At 28.8% G+C, this 25,140-nt stretch overlaps 1 non-coding gene and 1 pseudogene across 1 annotated transcript; both read right to left on the reverse strand.

Moving 5' to 3' along the window:
• Positions 1 to 8,598: 8,598 nt before the first annotated feature.
• Positions 8,599 to 11,120, reverse strand: LOC150025628 (serine/threonine-protein phosphatase 7 long form homolog; annotated as a pseudogene).
• Positions 11,121 to 23,859: 12,739 nt separating this feature from the next.
• On the reverse strand, positions 23,860 to 23,944 carry TRNAM-CAU (transfer RNA methionine (anticodon CAU)). Its single transcript is given in 2 exon segments — positions 23,860 to 23,895; positions 23,907 to 23,944. It is a non-coding gene; the product is annotated as a tRNA-Met (tRNA).
• Between the last annotated feature and the right edge of the window lie 1,196 nt (positions 23,945 to 25,140).

A 25,140-nucleotide genomic window follows, 5' to 3' on the forward strand; every position in this document is an offset into this window, starting at 1 on the left:
GCAGACCCTATCTCTCCCCTTTATCTTTTTCTCCCTTCTCTCTTCAATTTCTCTCCCATACCTCCTCTATTCCAAAATCTAATCACACCATGCTGTAGTTGAGGAGTCAGGGTACATTTCTACACAATCAGATTTTCAAACAGAGTAAGTTATTTTTTACTTTAAAGATCCCATATTCTCTTTTTTCTCTCTCTTTATGATTTAGTAATCAATCTTAGTGGGGTCAGTTGAGAAAAGTGTTTCTCTCAACTTGATTAAGCTCATACTAAAATTTGGTATATTTGGATAACTTGCTTTAGGTTCCTAATTTTTGGAGTAGTTCCCCTGTTTGAGGTAGATTTTCCATTAGTGGAATCTCAGGTAAGGGAAGCTAACTTATTTTGTTTAAACTTGTAAAAATATTATATTTTGATGGTTTAGTATTTAAATGTTGTTTTTTTATGTTAAATAGGATTTTGAATGTTGTGGATTGCGTTTTGAATGATATTGTATGATGAAAATGGTATGAAATTGAATTCATACATTTGATATAATGTATGGACTGATGTTTGTTTGTATATTAAGTATTGATGTCTATGTGGTTACAAAGATCTCTGAGCTTCACTGATGATCTAAGCCACATAGACTAAGATATCAGGTGGTGAGAAGTTGATGAAGGAGTTCATGCACACCGTGACATATGAGATGCACGACTTAGGTTGTATTGAACTTACCCTGGTCATTTCTCTTGGATGCGTTGGTAATCTTTTGGATCAAGTGTTGGTCTTTGGTATGACTTACTTAATACGGGTCTTCCGGAAGGCGGTTTGTTGAATATCCTAGATGTGTAGATCCATGTGAGATCTATGTGATTGTTTTATGTTGGGATTTGAAGAAGATTAAATAATTGAGAAATTGATCCATATGATTTGGTTTTCTATTTTGATTTAATTGTGTATAATATAAAATTTTAGTTTCACTAGCTTACCCTTGTTTTTCTTGTTGTGTTGTGAACTACGATGAATGTACTATGTACACGAGCAGATGATCATACAGGTGTTGGAGGTTCTAGAGGGCCTTAGGATGATATTTTGAACCTTATATTGTAAATATTTGTATTTCTATAAGTCCTAATCATGTATTTGAAATATTTTGAAAAAGTCCAAGTTTGTATAGAAACTGGTAGAACTTTTATTGTAATAGTTAGATGTAATTTTTGGAGTGTTACACACAAACACACACAAGATTATCTGATCAGAAGTTTAGTTAAAGTAAGTTCATTTTCGCTCATTTTTATTTGAGTTAATTTTGATCTTTTTAGATTTGTTTTTGGCATATGTTTTGTATATGTTAGTTCATAGTCCTAGTGATATGATTAGATAATTGATTAGAACTCTGTGGTGCAGGTTAAACTATCATTGAGTTCAGTAGGATTGGAGCTCATTGTAAGCACACATATTCAAAGTCTGGTAATGAAAGATAGTTTTAAATTTTTTTCAATAGAACCCTATGTTTGAAGATCTAGATGTGGTCACTAGTTTCAAACTTGTTTGCAATATTGTTTGTCTTTGAGTAAATTGGTATTTTGATTTAGATTGAATGTAAAAGTATAACTATGATGGATTTGTTGATTTGATAAAATTTATGTTAATGGTGATCTGAGAAAGTTATTAAATGTGTTTTTTTTGTATCATGAATCCTTTGAAGTTAAATATTGATGAGTAATGGTTGTTTGAACTTGAATGTTGAATTTGAATGAAATTTGTTTGGAGATAATGAATATATAAATATATTAGTTGATATAGTAGCCTTATGAGAGTACATGAAGAACTTTGAGCAAGGTGATATCAATTTTTTTTTATATGTTTGAGAAAATATAGTTTTGAAATTTTAGTTTTAAGAGAAAGCTTGAAAAATATATGTTTTATGAAGTTTTAGTATGCGATTTTTGCTTAAGCAAGAGATTTTTACTCAAGCGAAGATCCTCGCTCAAGCTAGAATGGTGCATTGAATTTTGAGTTGCTCCCAAACCTATTTTATCGAAAGTGAGAAAATTCTCGCTCAAGCAAAAAATAGGGTGAAAGGTGGAGTGCTCTTGGGTCCATTGCTCAAGCGAAAATGAGGTGAATTTTTTGGGTTGATTTTCGGTTAGATGAAAGCCATTTTCCATCTAGATAAAAAAAACATAAATTTTTATTTTTTCTTTTTGAAGACTGGTTTATTATTGTTTTTAAGTAAAAATCTTTATTTTATTTAAATATGTGGTTAAAAGTAAACAACCATGTGTTTATGTGTATTTTGTGATATAATTGGATTGCTTTAAAAATATAAACTTTAATGTGATTGAATGGTGTATTAATATGTTATATGAAGTATGAAATAATGTGAAAATGGGATTAAGACATAGTAATTTCAAGAAAGAAAATATTGTGTTAAGATTGTTAGAAGAGTGTATTTATTTGTGATGTACTCTGAAATGGGACAATCCTGACTCTACTGATATCTTGGAGTCATATAAATGAAGAGTATTAGGTAGTGAGAGTCGAAAAAAGTTCATATGACTGAGTCTAAGGTTTGAAAGAATTGATAAGAGTAGATCATATGAATTTACCTGTGTCATATGAGGGTGAATTTCCTGAAGGGGAGACTATGTTGTGATGAGAACATAATAATATGATAAGTGCAGGTCTATGAGTGCATCTTTGATGATCGTGTGTTACACATGAGCAGATGATCTTTCTGATGACAGAGTTCCACTCTAAGCGGATGAAGTGTTTTATTTTCTTTTGAGATTTTGTTTTATTATGTATTTATTTTAAATTCCCTATGAAGAGGGATATATTTTGAAATATTTTATAATTTTTTATATGTATATGCAAATATTTATTTAGAGATTTTATGTATGATGGTCTTAGAATTAATTTATATTAATGTTAAGTGTTCTATTGTAATCAACTTTTTTTTAGAACTTTTCTAACTAAAAATGAGTTCTTTTGTTTTAATACATCAAACAAGTGATGCAACTCAAGAAATAGATTGATCATTCAAAAGATAAGTAATTTTATCTAATGCTACAAATCCTCAACCCATCTTAGAAATGGTTGATGGTAGCTGAGGTATGCTGAATCTACAACAGAACTTGAGGTAAACAGAAATGTATGAGAATGAAGAGAATAGCAACGGATGAGAATAGTATACTTGATCTCTTTGTTGGTGGCTTATTTATCTATTATGCTCAAGTGAAGGTGAGTTATGGCAATATGTGACATTGAGGTAACTCCTACAAAATAATGGGAAATCTTAGTTGGTCCCTGATTCTTGGGAAGGGTGTTGAAGGTCTTTTAGTGTAGGCATATACTTTTTAAGGCTTTTTTTATTAGGTGATGGAATGCTTGAAAAGTTGAACTTCATTTGAATAATTAGAACGGAAAAGAATTCAATTATTAGGCAGGCCAATTAATAAAAATTGACTTTTGATAATGAAAAAATCAGTTTAGACAAACACATCATGAAAATATTTTTTTTTTTTGGAAAATGGTTATGTATATGATTTTTATAAATAAGTTACGGGGGAAGTCAGAAAAGAGGACAAACAAATTATATCTTAACTAAATAATTATAATTGTTTAGGCATTTTTACTAAGACTCATCTCATAAAAAAGCTTTACTCTTTTATCATCCAATTATTGGAATGCTGATTTTAATAAATGGGTTTGTATTTATAATAGCCCGTGGGTTAAAACGTTTATTTTTTTTTTCTTTCACTTTGAAGATATACAATTATAGTTTATTTTATTATTTTACTTTGTAGTGTTCCTCTGATGTTATCTTAAAACTATCACATTCCAATTATTTAATAAATTTAAAATTTTACTATGATAAAAAGATATTTAAGTAATGCATTTTTTAGGGTTTTTTTTTTGTAAATTTAAAATTTAGAATTCTAGATAATGAGTTAATTTGTGAGAGAATTTTTTAATTAAATATAAAAAATCATTGGTTATTGATAACTCTTTTTACTTCTACTTAAAAATTAGTGTATATGTATACACACAGGTAAGTTAATTAAAAATTCATTATAAAGTAGACGTATTATTAATAAAAGATTAATTCATGTAATTAATATGATAGAGTTATGGTAGTTATATAATTAGGAGAAACGTTTTCGATATATATTGAGTATGTTTTTTTGAGGAAAAAAAATATTTTTAATAGAAAAAGTATAAAAAACCGTAAAAATAAAATAAAATTTTAATAAATTACTTAAAAGTAAGTTAATAAAATAGTTAATGCGATTATTATTTCTACAATAAAGAGGGAGACTTTTGATTAAAAGAAATCTATAATTGTCTCTCCTTTTTTTTCCCTAGTTTCCTTTTTCTCTTATCTATTTCTCCACTTTTCTTCTTCCTTTGCAACATAGCACTATCATTAGAGTAATAATTTCACCCTTGTCTTCTCCCTACTCATATTTTCTCCCAGCAAAATATATTTTAAACATGATTAAAATATAACAAGTGATATGTTGAGTTGTACCTTTAGTGACATTACCCAGTTTTGCAACATTGTTACTATCCAAGGATTAAAAGTTACTATTACCAAACTTTGAATACTAAAAAAAATTATTTCTTAATTTAGACAAACCTAAACAACTTACACAAAATCTGAAGGATTAAACAATAACTCTTATAAGCATTTATTAAATAATATATTACATGTTCCTACACGAAGAACCTTATCCTGAAAAAAAGGGTTGTTATGTTATTACATAAACTAGAATAAAATATCCATTTTATGGTGAAAGTCAAACCACATCACTACAGCACATGTGGATCATCTTCATTTATTGTTTGGCCCAAATGGAGGCCACATATACAGAATTGACACAAACACAAGCCCTACGTTGCCCTAAGATCCCTTCATTCACTTTCACACCACCACATACCAACAATGCCTTCAACTACTTCCATTATTCAAGAAGAGAGTGCAGCTTTGTAAACGTCACTATAAGAGTTGCGTGTGTCTTTGTTCAACGAATGAATCATTGTGCCTGGAACAAACATATCTCACCTTAATTTCGTTGCCAAAGACCATCAGGTCCCATAATTGCATCTTTGCATGTGACGACTTAACCATCACCACTTGCAATTCATTCATGGTGTTTAGTTATAACAGTCCTAAACCATAGCCACCCAAAATATAGGAGCATTTAGATTTAGTTGTAATTATAATTATTAAAAAAAACTTTAAGTTTAACTCAATCTTATAAAATAAGCTTATAATATGATATTTGCATTCACTTATATATCATAAAATGTTCTGATCTCTAGTTCACGTAAGATTTCTAACATACTCCCTTATATCAAGATTGTCAACTTGTGCACGAAACTATATATTTATGGGTTATCGATAGTGACTTATGATAAATCCAACAAACTTTCGTTAGGATAGAATATGACACATATTAGAAAGTGGACGTCTAACTCAATTTTATAAGATGGTATCATAAAATAAGGTTTTTACAAACTTTTATATTATGGAATGTCATTTTTTTCTAGTCGATATAATAGTTCCAAAAATAATTTAAAAGAATTGCGAGAGATATAATTGATTTTGAAAAAAAAATCAAAGTTAAAAAAGTTTAGTTTTGTGGTCAAGAGGGATATTTTAAAAATAATTTTAGAAAAATGGGTTTGATTTATAGGAGGTATTTATTGTTGGATTTATGGAAAATCAACTTGTAACCTTGACTTTAATATAAACTATACAGTTTCTATTAGAATATATTACCGTTCATTGAAATGGTTCAATAAATTTGTATTTGAAAATATTAAGTAATGAAGTTTAAAGTAAATTTTAGTGAAAGAAGAATTGAATTTAGGAACACAAGTGTTTTGAACAAACGGATAAGGATTCCTGCTCTATCTTCTTGGCAAATAGGGTTTTAGAGTGTTTGTACTGTTAAGTGAGAAATTCTGAAGAATGTGACCGACAGAGAGAGAGAGATGGCTAGTTATTGCTGTGTTGTCCTCTTTGGATCAAACCACATGATTCATGAAAAAGAAATATAATTCATATGTTGTTGCATCTCATAATTAATCACATAGCTCAAGGCTACATCGTATCGTGCATCTATAAACAGTTTATCAATGGGGACGATTGTCACTCATATCAAGTTTTCATGGAGGAACAATGGGTCCATGAATGGATGCTCATTAAGAAGCATAAAAACATAGTTTTAACGAAAATACCAACAATACACTTTTTATTATTTTTATTGTTAATTAATATACGTATAATTATTATTCTTTTTTAACAAGTTTTTAATGATAGTGATAATGTTATAGTGCTTGATAAATTTTAATAATGATAGATATTGTATTATGAAAAGTGACACATGTTTTCATAGTATGGACAGACATGTTTCATGGTGTTATATATCTTCTGACCCTGCAAGTTCATGAAATATGAAGGACCCAGCAGAGCAAGAACAAAAAAACAAAAAGCAAAAAACTCACCCTCAGAGTTGTATGGTTTACCTAAATAGTAAATACCAAGCATTAAATAATTTTTGTGACGTAAAAGAGGAAAATTTTCCCTGAATAATATTTTTTAAAACAAAATTCCCCAAATGGATCCCTTTGGACTTTATTTATCAGAACCCTTTACTTAGTAGAAGGAAATTCAGTCCCAAGGAGCCAAATTCCAACCTTCATTTCTCGTATGAGCTTGTTGATGCGCCACCAGAATTCCGTTCTCGGGTAGCTGAATTCCAAGAGGGGATTCTGATTTTGGTTTGTTTGGTGAGGGTGAGTGGGGAAGAAGAAAAGAAGAAAAGAAAAAGAAAATAAATAAAAAAATTTGTAGATAAAATGTTATTTGAAAAATTAATTAAAGTTAGGGGAGAATATATTTTTAAATGGTTTGTGAGAGGAAAGTAATTAAAAATTACGTAAGGTGGAACATAATTTGGTTTTGTAAAAAATATAAATATTTTAGAATTTTAAAATTAAAGTAAATATAAATTTTTTGTGGATGGTTATTGTTATTGGTGAACTAAAAATTTGAAGGAATTTTAAATAAATGCAGCCAGAAATATAAAGTAAAAAAAAATATGTTTTTGTAATTTTTGCATATAAATAAAAAATAATAATATGAAAAGGGTTGAATTAAAATTTTGGCTAGGTGCATTAGTTGTAAAAAAAATTGTGATTAAAAGAAATAGAAATAGAACTAATTAATTTAATAATTTTTGTTGTTATGTTGTTGATAAATATATATGGAAGAAAGAAATAAGTAATTACAAAACAGTGATAAAATAATTAATTTAAATTTTTTAGTTTAAAATATAATTTGTTTGTGAGAATAAAGAAAATAAAAAATAATTAATGTTAATGTTATTATTATTGGTGACACTAAATTAAGATAAGATTTTAAAATTGTAATAACATAAAGTTAAATTTGTAAACTTCAATTAACAATAAAAACTTTTGTATGCAACTGAAATTAAAAATAGCCAAGTAATAAAGTTAAGATAAAATTGTAATTTGTTTAAGAGAAAGAAGAAAAAGTGATTTTTTGTTTGTTTTTGTTATATAATTAAGAATTAAAAGTGTTATTATTATAATGGTTTAGATTATTATTATTATTGTTCATGACATAATTTTGTTGAAGTTAATTAAAAAATGCAGGAGGAATGGTAAAATTAATTTTCATGTAAAGTGAAATTATTGAAATTAAATTAAAAAATAATTAAATATTAAAAATGTACTCTTAATGTAAGTAGGTGTGTGAGTAAAATATTTATTATCATTATTATTAATGACATAATTATGTTAATTAGATGTAAAAATATATTATTTTTTTTTTTGAAAGAGTAAACTCAATTAATAAAGTTATATTAAACAAAAAAAATTAAATGTTCTAAATATAATGTTAATGCAAATAGAGGTTAGTAAAATTAGTTAAGAAATTTGTTTCGAATGAGTATTGAGCGCATATAATATTAGAACGAGAAGTTGTATTGATTTTTTTTAAATAAGTTTAATGACTTGAGAATATGTTAGTCTTTGCGACTAATTTTACAATGACAAAGTCTCTTATGTGGTTGGTTGTGTCGTAGTGATTATGGATACGACGATTGTGGTTGGTTAGTGGATTCAAATTGTACGGGTTGTGTATTGATTTGGAATAGAGTGTAAGGATTTCCAACTTCATTATCAAAGTGTCTTAAATGCATATATTACTTGTAAGTGTTGGAAGATAACGATATGTTAAGATGCATTCCAGACAAGTTAGAGAAGAAATCAGCTGAACTGGACGTAAATGGATGTCTTTTATCGTCCATTACTGGTTGTGGTTAAGATGTATTGAATTGTTCAGTTGCAAACCAAATGTCAGTAAAGTTCTTGTTGTGGCTGATAATAATCTATTGCAGCTACAAAAAAATGTCGATAAGGATCCTTTTGTGGATGATTATAATTAGTTGCAATTGGGAATGTGGGCTTGGGTTGTGGATTTTGTTGTGTTTGTGGATCATTTAGTAGTTGTGACATTGACAAGAAATATATGAAATTGGACATGTATCATTCCATGTATTCTCTAGTATGGAACAAAGTCTTACATTGGACGATCATATAACGTTAGTTCACGGTGATTGTTCCACATGTTGATCCACTTTGCATGTCTAGTTTGTCAATTTTCATTAGGTTTTTCCCGTAGACCAAATTACAATTGAACTCTGTTAGATTGATGTCATTCTACTATTACAAAGTAAGTGATGGGAGTGCATGTTGTCTAAAGTTCAACATCATTGTACACTTCTATCGGGCTAGATGCCTCTAAGTCTTTGTATGCATTCCATTTAAACTACAATAAGTCATTGTTATCAGAATATTTGTGTTAATGTTTAAAATTTTGAATGAAATTGGAGTGAATGCTTTCTTTTCCATTACCTGGTCAACTTGTATGTGGTCAATCATAGACTTATACCTCAATAGGTCATTGTGAGGGACGTTTATGAAATTAAGAACTCTGCCACCACTCCATCTACAAAACTAATGGGTACTAAGGTTGTTGTGTGGAAAAGGGCACGATGTATGACATGCGATACCATGCCCATGATTCCATAAACGATGCACACCCACTATTTTTGCTTTGGCATCTATTGTCCTACATAATTCCCTATACAACAAATCCAAATAAGTAGAACCCCAACTGTATCGCCTCGTTCTGCATAGGTTAGTAAAAAACGGTAAGTACATACGATAAACTTTTTTCCATATTTTATCAGGCATCAAAACTCCTCCAATTAAACCTAGTATGGACGCCTTACAATGTGTGTGAAGTTGTTCTTCTATTGACTCTACACCTAGTGGGAGCACATATTCTCTTAGCCATTTGAGTTTCACTTCTGAACCAATGAGTGATTGACCTTTTACTGGTGTGACACCAAGATAAATGTTACATATTTCCTCTGAATCAAACACTATTGCAATGCTATGAGTCTTTTGTATTGTATTTTGGGATGCAAAATTTGGTGGGATTGGGTGGCTAAAATGGGTGAAAGAAACTGTGGAGTATTGGTGTATGGAGAATGATAATGAAGCTTAAGAGAGGTTAGGCCAACTCCTAAGAAAATTCAAGCAAAACACTAATAAAAGTGCAAACTTGAGAGTGAGAATTTGAAGACAAAGGAGCTAGCAACTTGGACAACATTTCTTTATCAATTCAAATCTGATTTACAAGGGGGCTAACACTTGTATTTATAGTTCTATGGGCAGCCAAGGTACAAGCTTTAACCCTAAAAACTCTCCAGATGGTCTAGGGTTGCATTGATTCCAATGAGGCCCAATTGTAACTATAGCTAGACTCTTTCCTTTTCTATTTACATCCTACTCTAATTGGCCCAATACATGACTCATGTGTTGAACCAAGTGGTGTTCAAGCTTTGAAGAATCCAAAATCCTTTGAAGGATGTTGAAGCCTCTGCTGTGCTTGATGTTGCTGTGCTGGTTTAAACTTTGTTCTGGGGTAGTTTATATGTTGTAATCCACCCTGTGATTAAATCTAAAGCATTAGCATTCTCAATCTTTGTGAAAACAAAATGATTTCAAACTAAGTAAAAACAACCGATTGTTTTGTCGAAACAACCGATTGTTTATACTTAGGTGTTTTGAGAAAAAGATTGAAAACTGTTTTGAATGGTTGAACTGTTAAGTACCAAAACAACCGATTGATTCGAGGAAACAACCGATTGTTTGTTTTGGGACCATAACAGAAAAACTGTTTTTCTTTGACTGAGCTTTAAATGTTTTAACTGCTCACGCTCCAGTCATTAAATGCTTTGACTAATCTTTTAATGCAATTTAAGAGTTTGTTAAGATTTGATAACAAACTACATCTTTGAATAAATTCAGAAAAACAGATTTGACAATTAGGAATCTTTGACAAAGTTTTTCTAAGTGAGTTTTTCAAAGTGCTGAGATTGTTAAGAGTTTGTGATTAATCAAAGTGCTGGAATAGGATTCTGCTTGTATTGATTTCAGATTATCTTCTGTAACAAGTGTAATCCTTGTACTCTGTTGAACAATTTCGTTTTCTATGTTTGCTGAGATTGGTTGTGTGTTCTTGAGGTGTTCAAGATCAACAATCTTAGTGTTGGCCAAGGAGAGTGTGTTTCTTGAGGTGTTCAAGGTCATTCTCTTGGTTGTTGTGTAAGTGATCAAGTGGTGATTGCTTAGTGGATATCCTCAGGGTTTCTGAGAAGACTGGATGTAGCTCTGGTTTGGAGTGAACCAGTATAAACAACTGTGTACAATCTCTCTATCTCTAACTCTTTAAATTCAGTTTATTTGTTGTTTGCTGGTATAAACAACCGATTGTTTCTACGAAACAACCGATTATTTTTCTGGTACTATAGCTTTTGCTTGCTGTTTTGGCTAACTGAATTGCTGAATCAATTGGTTCCTGAGATAAATTCATTCTAGCTTTGAAAAGTTTGCGAAAACCCTCTTTAAACAATTCACCCCCCCTCCTCTAGTTTAAAGCCATCTTTAAACTATCAATCCAATTTAGGAGTTGGTTAGGGTATCACATGAATTTTTTTCAGGCATCTTCACAATTCCTTTGGATGCCACCATGTTTGCTGTTAACACCGGTAATATACCATTGTACATAAATATGCAAGATGTGTTTGAAATTAGCTAGGGTAGTCAGATGTTGAACACTATAGTCATTCAACTATGGATGATGTAAGTACACTTTAAATCTTTACATATTATTTAATGAACTGATGTTTCGTGAGATCAACCATTATCACTTTTATTTATATTAACAATGTAGGTATATAAATCAATTAATTATGAACATGGGGAATTTTGATATTTATGGTTTCCTTGAGTCACAATCTATACAAAAGTCTGGAAATAAAAAAATGGAATGTGAGACTTACATTCAAAGAATGATTCATGAATCCCAAAAGAAGATTTACATGGTCCCTTTTATGCTGTATGGATGCTAGTTTTCTGCTGCAGTTTTGGTACTATTTTTTGTTGGTTTTATGTTGTATAGATGTTGGTTTTCTGCTGCAGATTTGGTGCTGGTTTGGTGTTGTTTTGGTGTTGTTTTTACTGCAATTAAGGTGCTTTTTGATGTTCTTTTTGGAGCCTAGGCACTGTTGTTTTCAGGTTTAGTAGCAGGGTGTTAAGCATAGATTGTTTGAGTGTGTGGTCTAGTTCTTTGGTGATGTTTGTAATCATCTGTTATGTAGGTGATCTCTTTAATTTAGGAATTTTTTTGTTATGTTAAAACAATAACCAAAGGAACCTAGATCTTTATGCTTGTTGTTTTGTAAGCTTTCTTTGTATAAGGGTTGGGACACCCTAAAGTGTTCCCTTTAATTCATTTGTCTATTGCTGATAAAAAAAAAACATGGTCCCTTTTATTAATGGGTAACTAAAAATTGTCCATATTTAGATGTTACATAATTCAAAGAATATCACTAATCAATTGTCTATTCTATGTCTCATTGACAATTGATGCTTATTTGTCGCATGGACAATATTCTTGTGTGGTTTTGTTCATTGCATAGAAAGCCAAATGCATATATGAAGGTTGTAGTACAGGCATAGAGGTATGTTTTAATTAAGAAATGGTATGTTATTATAGTTTATATAATGTAATGTAAATTACTAATGACATTTCTTTTTAGTGCAATTAATGTATGCATGGTCTTAAGCAGTAGATCCACTTCATCATATCTCAAGGTATTTAGTTCTTTATTCAAACTATTAAATTCTTTTTCTAGTTTTTCAATAAATTAACTTTGTTAAATTTCATATATTATTAGTGCAATAGGCAGCGAGGAAGTTTTGAATGTGACATTGTGTGATGCATGGGGTGTGGACCATAGTTCATGTCAGTATTGTTGATTCTTGGTAGCATGTATTAAAACTTTGAAAAAGCTTATTAGAGGTTTCATATATGTCTTTATGAAGACTAATATTTATTTATATTTTAACCTTTTTCAAATAACAAATCATTGGACATAAGTATAATAGAAGAAATCCATCATAAATGGACAAAATATTTTATATGCATTAGAAATCAAAACTTGTTATGATTTTGAACTGTGCATAAACATTTTCTTTTAATATTCTAGTTTAGTTTTGATTATGTTATGATTGACTTTATTTTTCTAAGTTTTGATTTTGACAAGTTTTGTTACTCCTAAGTTTGGATAAATGCATAATATTATGTTTTCTTGGCAATCCGATATGTTTGTTTACAAATGACAGATGAGAAAATAATAAAATTAACAATTTTTTTTTTAAAAAAAAACGCATGTAATATGATGTTACATTAACCCATGTAATATGTAGGTTTTGGCCACAACCCATGTAATATGTAGGTTCTGGCCACAACCAATGTAATATGTGGACTTTCTAATACAAATTTTACATCAAAATGGATTTTCCATCAGTTCTAGAGCACAATCGATGAAATATGACATTACATCGGTTTTGGCCACAACCCATGTAATATGTGACCTTTCTTACACAAATTTTTACCATAGGATGCGAATTTACATATATTCTAAAGGGATAATTAATGTAATAGGTACCCTGTTTTTCCTTTAGTTGGCTATTTTATTTGCTCTTTTATATCGGTCAGTGTTTAAATTCGATATAATATTTTGTATACTTTATATCGGTCTTGCAACTGATGAAAAATATGTTTCACTTTCTACATTGTTGGCATATACATCTGGGATGAAACTGATGTAAAAATTCACTTATAACCAATGTAAAATTCCCTTATAACTGATGTAAATGTGTTATTTGTACTAGTGTGGTTCAAAAGGATGAATCTTTGGTTGAAACAATTAACTATACTACGAGGACACGAGAGGAAATCTCAAAAATTTTACAAACGAATTTGATAAAGACACAAATTAGGATGAAGTGGTTCACAAACTTAAAAGCAGCAAGACAAACACTTTCTATTGGTGATATGGTTTATCTTAAGTTACAACCTTACGAGCAGACTTCATTGCTTAATACATTGTTTCACAAGATGCACAATATTATGACTCATTCAAGATTTTGCAAAAAATAGGAGGAGTGACTTATCAGTTAGATCTACCACCAGAGTATATCATGTTTCACTTTTAAAGAACCATCACAGGGATCACCCAATATCCACCAAGCTTCCATTCATATATGAGGAATGACAATTTGTTCCCCACATTAGGGTGTTAGCAAGATGAATGAAGAAAAAATGTAATAGACTTATCACTGAAGTTTTAATATGGTGGAAATAAACAAATTCAAAGGATGTAGTGTGAGACGAGTTGTAGTTGATGTAGCAACAATTTCCAGACTTTGATAGACAACAATTGAGTTAAGACCTCGAGGACAAATCTTTCTTTAATGGAAAAGAAATTTTTCATAACTCTTTTAACAAAGGGTTTTATGTTTTTTAGAACTTACGATTTGTGCCTATTTTAAGATAAAACAAAACCTTAATATAATCTAGGTTATATATAATCCTAACTATTGTTTGTTAGGGGCACTACAAGAAAAAATACTAATTGTATTAAGTCAAAATCCATATGTAATTACCTTTGATTTACCTACAGAAAAAATCTGTATATAAACGGAGTTTGAATACAAAGAGAGAAAGGGGAGAAAAAATTATAAGTTTAAATAATACATACAATATAAACCCAATATCATAATTCAATATAAGTCAAATATCACAATTCATATGTAATATATAAAGTTTTTTCACAATGAATCAATATAGTTAAGAGTATGATGCAAAAGTTTTAAATGTAAAACAAAAAGTAACACCGATACAATAGTCATGACAATGAACACATGTAATATTTGAGTTTACGATGTTTTCTTAACCGGATCGGGATCTTGTATATAAAGTTTTTGTTGTATTGGAGTTGAAGCATCAAAATACTTCCATTTAAATATAATTCTTTACTTAAAAAAAAGCCTCTGTGATTGACAAGTCCCTTTATGAATCTCTGCATGGACAAATACCTCCTTCAAGCCTATTGCTAGTTCTTAGCACAATGAAAAAGGAAACCCTTTTAGGGTTTATTTGGGTGTGATTAGGGGGAAACTTCTGATAAGTTCCCTATTAGCTTTTATTAAAAATAATAATAAATGGTAAAGAGTGGGTCTGACTTGTTTTCTTTTTACCTACAATTAGTACCAATAAGAACTTTTCTTTTTCTCTGTTTTGGAGTTAGGTTCTTGAGTTCAGATCTCACCCAATTTTTTTTTAAATATTTTCTTTCTTTAATTTTATCACTAAAGACAAATATGGGCCAAATACCTTTGTTAGCCTTCATAAGTTTATATTAATATTATCATGTTTCAATGGATTAAATAATATTTATATAATAGGATCGAATAATAAAAAAATCTATTTTAGTTAAAATCTTTATTGTAACACTGCCTAGATATGTATATAACCTATTTATTTAGATGTATCTTTTTTCTATAATTTTCTAACTCCATATAAAGATGATAAGATAATAATAAATGTAATATAGTTAAATGAAAATGAACAATTTTTAATTAAATAGTTATGGCTTAATAAATATTAATTATTTTTTATTAATTCTAGATGCTATGATACAAGACAGCTTGCTATCTTGGATATTTTTTTTATAATCTTAATTAAAATTTAATTAATAATGATAAGATTTTCAATTAAATTTCAGCCGTTAAATATTCTATTGAATATTAAAATAGATAATGAGTCAACTTGATGTAATATCCTTTAAATTCCAGAAGTTAAAAGGTGCAAGAAGGGTCAACTTGTATACCTTAAAGTTTTTCCCTAAACTATAATTTTAATCAAATAAAGGTTTATATTGTGACAATATCCTAAAATCTTTCTCTAAAATAATTATGTTTTCTTTTAAATAATAAAAATATTAAATATTTTAATAAACTGACAAAGAAGCACACCTCTATCAAGTTTTACTAAATTATATGAGCTGTGATACTTTTTAAGTGTTTCAAGTCAATAAAATAATAAAATAATTTTTTTATCTATATACACAAATAATATTTTTACCAATAATTACGTAATTCTAATTCTCAGATATATACGTAGAATTAGGAGTTCAGTATTTAGTTAAATATATAAAAATATAATATTTCTCTTATATTATATTTTACATAATAATAATTAATAATTTAAATTTAAAATAATAAAATATGCATTAATCTTCGTAAGGTAAGATAAGTATTTTAAAAATATAAATAATATTTTATGTTAGATGGTGTAGGGTAAAATATAATTTACCTTTTGTTAGTAATGAAGATAAATGAAATAATTATGGAAGTGAAATGATGTTAACATAATGTTAATTTATATATCAATAAAAATAATTTTAAATATAAAAATTATACGTTAAATCCTATAATCAATATCAACTTGTTTATTTATCTTTATTGTAAAAAAGACCTAAAATATATTTAAAATTTAAGAAAAAAACAATATCAATTTTTTAAAGAATATATCTAATATTTGAAATTTTCACATAATAATAGTTGTAGTCATCAATGGTAATTGTACTTTTATTCTTTAAAGTAGTTGAGTTTTGAAAACAGTTTTAAGGAAGATAAGGTATGAGTTCAAAGAAAAAAAGTTTTAATAGGGTAGGTAACATTCCAACAGAAATCTTACCATTTCATGATCACGTGAAGAATTAAATCTGCCAAACTCTGAAATTATAGTTATAGATTCTTCTTGATAGTAGCAGAATTCAAAGGTCAATTAATTTCCACCCACCACACTTATTATGCATTGGCACATATCTTCTGTGTAGTTTAAATTTGAATTGTCCAAGCCATACATACTGAAACTTCCAAAATATAAAACCTCACCATCTGTGACTTTATCACTTTTTTTTTTCTTTCTATTTTTTCCCCTTTTCTATCTGTCTTTCTCCTATTTTCATTCCAATCCACCTTACAAAAGTGGTAGACGAACACCACTTCTTGTAGGATTATATATAAAATGATCTCAAATCACATTATAAGTTAGAAATATTCATATACAACTCATGTTTGTAGGCAGTAAGAAGAAAAAGATAAAGAGAAAAAAGTAATCGAGGAACAATATTAGAGATATATAGTTTAGTTAAAAATTAATATTAGTGGTCCTAGTAATAAATTTATTATTTTTAGTGTGATTTTTTTATCAGATTTAAAATTTAACCTAAATAATGTGTATAAGAAATAATGTATATTACAAAAGTAAAGTTCATATTTGACTATTTTAAAAATGAACGAGATTCCAGATGAATTTTAACCCGTTACAAAATTAGAATACATGAAAAAACTATTAGTTTCAATTATATAAAATAATATGAACTTATTTATGAGAATGGAACGTCACTATCTAAATTAGTTTAACCTTACAAGAGGATGATTAGGAGCAGGAAACAATGGCTTGGTCAAGCATCTCAGGTTAGGTTACAAGAGGATGATTAAGAGCAGAACACGAGAGCATGAGTCAGGATAACAACTATTCTTTCTCTTAATCTTTTTAAAGAGGAGGTCTTAACATAAATCAAACTTGTTCATGTTCCATAGGAGGATAAAACCATAGCTTCTAAATGCATCACACATGTCACCCACATGGTCACATTTCCCACATTAATCACATGCTTGAATGTGCAAAATGCGACATGTTCTAGATCCACCATTACTGACGCAATTTTAGGAGTTAAGGTATCTTATTTTGAAATTCAAATTTCTCTCCGTGCCTTAATTACATGGCAACTATCACTATAAATAGGTGGTCACCCTCTCTTGTATTTCACATTGAATTTTAAGTAAAGAAACTCTGCTTGAGTGAGAACTTGAGTGTTACTATATTTTTCTGGGTCTTATCTTGGATGGTTTCAAGTGGCGACTCCTCATTATTTATCTTGGATCCCTCCTCCAAGTGGTGTAGACTACCTCCATGCTTCCACCTTCATCAAATTCTCTTCAACAATCTAAGTGTCTCATTCTCTTCTATCTTAACTTGTTAATCTCTTTTGTTCTTTGTCTTTAATTTGTATTGTCTTTTCCATTCCGCTACCTTTCATCTACTAGTGTGTTTATTTTTCCTTTTTCTCATTGAAGATAATTTTCACACTTACTTAACCACTTGGTTAAGATTGTGTCCAGTGGCGATCCTCACTAAGTTGTCACCATATTTGATACACGTGGAACCTATAGAAATTTGTGCAATCCTCATTTCAACTCATATCATGTGGTATTCGGAGCATGATTTAATTTGAGCTTAAATTGGAGTTGATTTTTACTATCCTATCCTTTTGTGTTTAATCTGAGCACATTTCAATTCTGCTTACTCAATTTCTTGTCATTTAAATTATGGATATGTTGTCCTTTAAAATTTCCATTGCCTACTTTGCTCGAGTCTTATGTTCCCAGTGCTTTATGACAATTTCCATTCAACTTATTTGATTTTAATTGTGAAGAATTAAAAATAATTAGAAGTTGTTTTAGTAGTGGTTGATTTAGTTCCAAACATAGAATACAAGTGTTCACATAAATTGAATCTAAATTCAAAATTACCTATACAATTTGAAAAGTGAATAAAAAATATGCATGAGAAGAATATGAAAATTTGGATCAATAAAAGAAAAAATATTATATGAATTCACATTTTCAAAATCAAATTGGTAAAATGATTCTAAATGTGTGGCAAATTGTGTTCATTTTTGTGGAGTTAGTAAGTTTCTTATAGTCTTTAAAGTGTTTTGTTGATTGTCTTGATGTTTTGTTTACATTCAATTCCTAATTTGCTTTTACTTTCTTGAATTAGTCCTTTTCTACTTGTATTTAAAATTCCTTAGTTTTGTGTGGAGGATGTTCATTACTTTCCTTTTTAAGTGAATTGAAGTGTTTTGTCATTTTTCATTTGAAGTTTTTTTTCAAGATTGGTAATTGGTGGTTTAAGAACACTTCTTGCTTTATTTTGAGTGAAGAGTGATCTTACCTTATCTTTTCTTTAATTTAACTAAAATAGTATAGTGATACACTTGAGAGATTTTAATTTTCTTATATTTTTTGCTAAATTTGATTGATTCATGTTTGTGCAAACATGTCTCACATTTCATCCCAAGATTCTTCAAACCACCATCTCCTCACAAGGCCAATCTAATGGTGGAGCTTAAAAAAACTAAGAGGGAATTGGCTTAAAATAAGGACAAAATGAGGTACATGATGGAGATATTGCAACAACTAGAGGACTCCTAAGAGAGACAAAATCATGGAAGAATATGAGAGTTTAGAAGAGCAAGATATCAAATTCATTATGGGATCCAAGAGGAAGAAGATCAAGATTGGAGAATGCAACAAAATGCCTAATGTTAACTTGCCTTCCTTTAATGAAAATAGTGATCCTAATGTATACTTAGGATGGGAAGCTAAAGTAGAACAAATTTTTAGTGTGTATGATGTAGATGATAGACAACCTGTAAAATTAGTTTCCCTAGAATTTAAGGACTATGCCATGCCATGGTGGCATAAAACTATAATGAACATTAGACTAAACAAGAGGTCAAATGTGATCTCTTGGAGTGATTTAAAGCAATGTATTGATGACCCTAAGCTCACCGAACTAATTTTTTGTTGAAAATATATATAGAGAGAAGGGGAATTCTGGATGCACCTCATAACACCATATTCTAGAAGCACTTTATTTTGATATGTTATACAGTTATTTATAGATCTGAACTGTCTAATAACCAAGTTATTCTTATTGCTATTTTTAATAGTCTTTAACCATTAACTTAGAAAGAACTTGGTGTTCCTGCTTTTTTTATGCATCATACTTCCATTACTACCTAGCTGATAAGTGAAGGATATGTATAATTTTTTTTTATCAATGTTTGATAAGACTCTAAACAGTTTAATTTAAGTTTTTGGTGTTAAGTTCAAATTTATTGCCAACAAGTTGTGGGCTTATTGTTAGTTTTGTTACTACGAAATTCCAAGTTGAAAAAAAATAATCTTCTTATGTCTTGCCAGCTTGAAAAGCAAGTAGTTGAGGTTGAGCAGTTCTATGAATCCATTGATAACATTCAAGGTAATAATTCTAAAGGTGATTCACTTGTAAAAGAGAAGGGCAAGAGGAAGCATCCTACTGGCACCAAAAATCTACTACAAGATGCATCACATACTGAAGTTGTTGTGCAAGGAGAATATAAGAGCATATGCGCCAATTTTCCACAATATTGTGTCAGGCAAGCACGAATATTTTGTAACATGTTTTTAGTAATCTTTATGAATATAGTTTCCCCCAAGTCTCTTTCTATTTGGATTTCCTTTTATAGTTAAAATCAAGAATTGAACATGAGGTTTTTGCTCCCATCTCTTAGAAAATGTTTATCCATTTGATTTGATGATCTAAACTTATGTTGGAACTCAATCCTATTTTTAATGTCAACCACCTTACACTATTTATTACCTTTGAACACTAAACCAAGTTTTTGATTGAGCATTATGATGCATTGGATTCATGTATCTGATCCTGTCTAGTAGGTAAACATATGGTTGTTTTGAGTGAGTGGCTAAGAGGCATTGCCCTTGTTTTACTTTCTTCCATGATTAATCACTTCTTATTTGTTAAATAACACTCACTAGTTATAGTTATACTTGTTGGTTGGAAGGGGCTTGTAACGAAATTTGTATTGCTAGCTTATACTAAATTTTTATTCACCCATGTACAATTTTCATGTTGTTTGTTGATATATCTTGTATAACATCAATAAGCATGTCCACTCCAGAATATCAGTCTAATTAATTGTAATTAGGATTTCTTCTGTTACACTAAGTCCAAAATCTTGCCTTCTTTCCTCCCATTTCATGGTCACACTTTCTCTTAGAAAACTATGCCTAATTCAATGCTTATAAATCTCCAATCTCCAATTTATAGTTAAAATATATTGTCTATTTCATACTCAATTTTATTTTATTTACAGTGAAGAAATTGTTAAAAGGCTTAGTTTGTTTGAATTTAATTTACTTTTACAAGCTTAGAAATGTGAACTAACTAAGAAACCAAATTTTAAGATAAGGAAGACTCTCAATCATGTGTTCAAGTACAACCTCTCACAAAAACTAGTTTTCCAGGAGATTAGACAATAAAAACAACTACTATAGAGCTTCCACAAGATAAGACCCAATTTTTCGGAGACAAAGCTCACTAAACACTCCTACAGAGCTTCCTTTCTATTTCAAATTCAATGTCTCAAATACATGAGGTTAGACACTCTATTTATAGGAGAGAGTGTCTTGGAGAACAAGATAGAGGGGTATGGGTGTCATTTGTGAGAAACCTTCTAGAAGGTAGGCCAAAGAAACCATAAACTTAGAAGCACTTGTCTTGAAAGGTGGGCTTGGCACAAGTCCAATTTGTGCTAAGTACACCCCAATTTATGATAAGTGAACCCTACTCTAGCTTATTCGTCTATTTGGATGTCAAGTGAGCCCAATTTATTTATATAAACTTCTCTTTTAAAAAGACTAGAAGAAAGAACATTTGATGCTCTATGTCCAGTTCTTCTTCTGTTGAGGTCCTTCTGAAGTTTGGTGGGGTCTTGTTTTGGACGCTGAGATGACTGACTTAATTGTGAAGTGTCTGTTGTGTCCTTGGTTATCTCGTTGTCTAATTGGGTTGTATCACTACCCAAATCAACAAGGTTATATACTTTACCCTCAAACAAGTTGCATCAAGCCCAAAGTACCACCATTTACATTTGAGGAAGAGGTAAACTTTTACCTCTTTACAATAGAGCACCCCAACCCACTTTGTGCATTTAGGGGGAACTTCATGGTCGTCCTTAATCAAGTTGTTCCGAACCCAAATTATAATCTTCTACAAAAAAAATATGTGTTCTCTTTTGTCTCCTCAAGCCACCTTAGCAACAGATTTGATGGTTCAAAAAACCTGGAGCAGCTTGGGCATTAAGGGAAATCCATGTGCCACATCCATCTTCCACTTACACCCTATCCAAAAATCCTTAAACCTTTCCACATTCTATTTTGTTTTTGACTTAGTTGAAAACAAATAAAATGCGAAAATTGGTTCATAGGGGAGTAATATTGAACATATTGAATCCCTACCCAACTATTACACATATTCCAAACTTCTTAAATGCATGATCTATGTTATGCATCGTTTTAAAATTAAAGAAAAATTTAATGCATTAGATATGTTTATTCTTTATGCAAAAGATTGTCCAAAAATAATAAAGCTACACCATTGAAAATTTTTTAAATAGAAACTAATTTTAGAGATAAAAGTTAATTAGTTACTATATTGACTAAATTAGATACTATTTTAGAAACTAAAAAATTATTGGTATCTAAATTAGTTTCTATTACTGATAAATAATTTCTAAATTGATATCTAATTAGCTACCAAGGTTTTAGCTACTAACTAATTACACTATAAAGTTGGTAGTTAAACCTTGGTAACTAATTAGATATCAATTTAGAAATTATTTATCAATAATAGAAACTAATTTAGATATCAATAAGTTTTTTAAGTCTCTGAAATAGTATCTAATTTAGTCAATGTAGCTAATTATGTTTGGTCTTCAAAGTTGGTTTATATTTATTTTTTAAGCAAAAACTAATTGAAGTATATTATGATAAATGCATTACATGTTTATAGTTCGGATTGAAAACTCATTTATAACTGATTTTACAATATAAAACATATAATAAATGATACCTTTTAATTTCATTTGTAAATTGAAGCAAAGTTTAAATATATTTTATAAAAATAACAAAAAGTATTAAAAAGTGCAACGTAATACATAAAGTTTTTTTAATCCCTTCTAATCATAGGCCTTGGATCTTAGTGTTAGCATTGAAGAACCTACTTTTGGCATCTAAAATTATAGTCAAATTCTACCTGTATCTCATACCTCTTCATATTTTCTTTAATTCCAATAATACTCATCAATTTAAGCATAAACTAAAATTAAAAAAAATGTCTAATCTACATTAACTTTCTTTTAATAAAAATATATATAAAAAAAGAAAAAATATCAACATTTCTCAAATAAATTTTCTATACAAAGAACGAAATTAGTAAAATGTCATGTTTAAATTATTCCTTTTTATTTTAAAAAATATGTTTGATGTTGTTTATTTTTAAATGTTAAGAAAAGGTAAATAACAGTAATTAAGTTATTTGTGTCATAAAAATATAAATTAACAATCATTAAATTATTTCTCTTCGAATATTGAAAAAATTGAATCAAATAAAACATAAATATATTTAAAAAATATGTTTACTTTTTATTATTAGTTTGAGAAAAACAACATTTTATTTTCTAAATGTTTAGTCATTCTTTTAAAAGTTGCAAAACTCAAGAAAAAAAAAACCAATAAAATACAAAAATGAAATACAAAACTAAAATAAATTATTTTCGCAATAAAAAATGTTGAATACAATAAATCTTCTCGTTAACCCTCCCACACACGTTCAAATGATGAAACTAATCTATTAAACGTTGGGACTAAAGAAAAATATAAGTGTTGCGACTAGAAGAGAGGTATGTTGGGTGTAACTTATAGATTATTTAAAAAGACGAAATTATGTTTTATTAAAACTATTTAAAAATTTTAAAAATGTTAAAATTAAGTTTTCACAATTAATAGAGGTGCAAGATGAAGTTACATAGACATGGAGGGAGAAATTGTCAAATTTATGATCTTATGCATCAAATTCTCTGAAGTCATTGTTTCATTGGTTGGCTAGCCAAAATTTTGCCTTAAAAGATTTGGTGCATTCTCATTAAAGTCACTAGTTCCTCTCTTATTATAAAAAATGGTTTGTCTGATGCAAATTTGTAGATGGATTGTGTCTTAGGAAGTCAAACTCTTTATCCATAAAGTTGAATGAGTAATCAAATTTTTATCTAATCAAGAGAATGATCTATGAAATTTGTTACACAATTGTAGTTTTTAATGGATACGGTTTTAGTAAATTCATCAATTGTGAAGCATAACATTGAGATTTGAGTTGAGTTCTGCTAAATTATAAATAGTTTAAGAATTTAGAAATTATTTAGCTAAAAAAATCAAGAAATTAATTGAATAAAAAATAAACAATACAAAAAATTAACAATACAAAAAATTAACAATACAAAAAATTAACAATACAAAAAATTAACAATACAAAAAATTAACAATACAAAAAATTAACAATACAAAAAATTAACAATACAAAAAATTAACAATACAAAAAATTAACAATACAAAAAATTAACAATACAAAAAATTAACAATACAAAAAATTAACAAAAATTAATTTTGGGGTGAGAGAGGCTCGAACTCTCGACCTCAGGATAACTCAGAAGCTATGAGACCTACGCGCTAGCCAACTGCGCCACCACCCCATTTGTTCATTCTTTTCAATAAGTTTATAATAATATTTCATACTCTTATTTAGTATATCTTCCATAATTTTGTAGTTTTTAATACTATTCTATTCGTTACATATTTTTAAATATACAGAAATTTTAACTACTTTTACTTCATTTAATAAGTTTTTTAAAATATATCTTTTTTAAGAGAAGTATATTTTCAAAGAATATTAAAATAAGGTAAAATTATTGTGTTGTTGAGAGTACTCTTTCCCTCTTCCTTCTTCATTATATCTCCCAATACATTTATTATTCTCTCTTTTCCTTTTTCAATACAGGTCTCCAGAAAACATATTTTGATTTCGTGTAAAACAATGATTAATTTATTTATTAATCATTAGTAGACAATAAATCTGAGAATCTCTCTTTATTACCTCCTTCAGTAACACTCTCCACTTGTTTATAAATTATTCTAAGTGTCAAATTATCTTAAATATCAAATAATAGTCAGTATTAAGTTCATCTTATATTTCCTGATGTGATATAATGTATATTAGAACGTTTTTAATGTAAAAGTTATAATTACAGTCATACGTCTAAGACTTAGATTTTACAATATTTTTCCTTTTAAAATAGAATAATATGATAATAAATTAAAATTCTAACAATAGAGTTATAAGAATAAAATTTTATTTTTTATTAAAACAATTTTTTATTAGATAAATATTGCACAATAATAAATAATAATATTCACAAAATAAAATATAAATTAAATAAGGTCATTATATCGAAAAATAAACATGAAATCTTAGAAAATAAAATAATATACTATGATCCGTGATAAATTATATTTTGTGCTTATGGAATGATTTTAGTTTTATTAGCAAAAGCAAATTCATAATAATCACTCAAATCTTCCTGAAAAGCTGAAACCACCTAAATCAGGTTCTTGAAGAGCATGTGGCTTCCCTGCCATAAATATTATACAAAAGAAATAATTCCCTTCGTTTTATTTCAAATCTTTCATTTTGGAAAAGTAAAAATAAATAAATTGATTATGTCTTGGTCATAATCGGCAATCATGTCTATGTCTATATCAAGACTTGCACCCAATAACACATCAACCCCTTTCTCATTCATTCTCATACCAAGAATAATTTTATATAAATTAAATTAATAATTTATAAAATATTTTTCATTTTTTCAAATCACCATCAGTTACAAATTTT

This window comes from Phaseolus vulgaris, chromosome 8 (genome assembly GCF_051622355.1).
Source record: "Phaseolus vulgaris cultivar YP4 chromosome 8, ASM5162235v1, whole genome shotgun sequence".
Classification (NCBI taxonomy): Eukaryota; Viridiplantae; Streptophyta; class Magnoliopsida; order Fabales; family Fabaceae; genus Phaseolus; species Phaseolus vulgaris.